Source organism: Arachis duranensis, chromosome 2 (genome assembly GCF_000817695.3).
Source record: "Arachis duranensis cultivar V14167 chromosome 2, aradu.V14167.gnm2.J7QH, whole genome shotgun sequence".
Classification (NCBI taxonomy): domain Eukaryota; kingdom Viridiplantae; phylum Streptophyta; class Magnoliopsida; order Fabales; family Fabaceae; genus Arachis; species Arachis duranensis.
This window is the reverse complement of record NC_029773.3, coordinates 59,044,886-59,045,096: the sequence shown is the minus strand read 5'-3', so window position 1 is coordinate 59,045,096 and position 211 is coordinate 59,044,886.

The following is a 211-nucleotide window of genomic DNA, read 5'->3' as shown; positions in this document are numbered from 1 at the left end:
AAATCACAATTATCAATAATTCAGCATAAACATGCATGAATTCTCATCCATGGATCAACATCCATATCAGCCATCCGGCTCACGGTTCAGTCCAGAACTAGCCAATATCCATATCATACCCAGCCATTCCGGCTCACGGTTAAATCCATAACCAGCCAATATTCATAGCATACACAGCTATTCCGGCTCACGGTTCAATCCAGAATCAGCT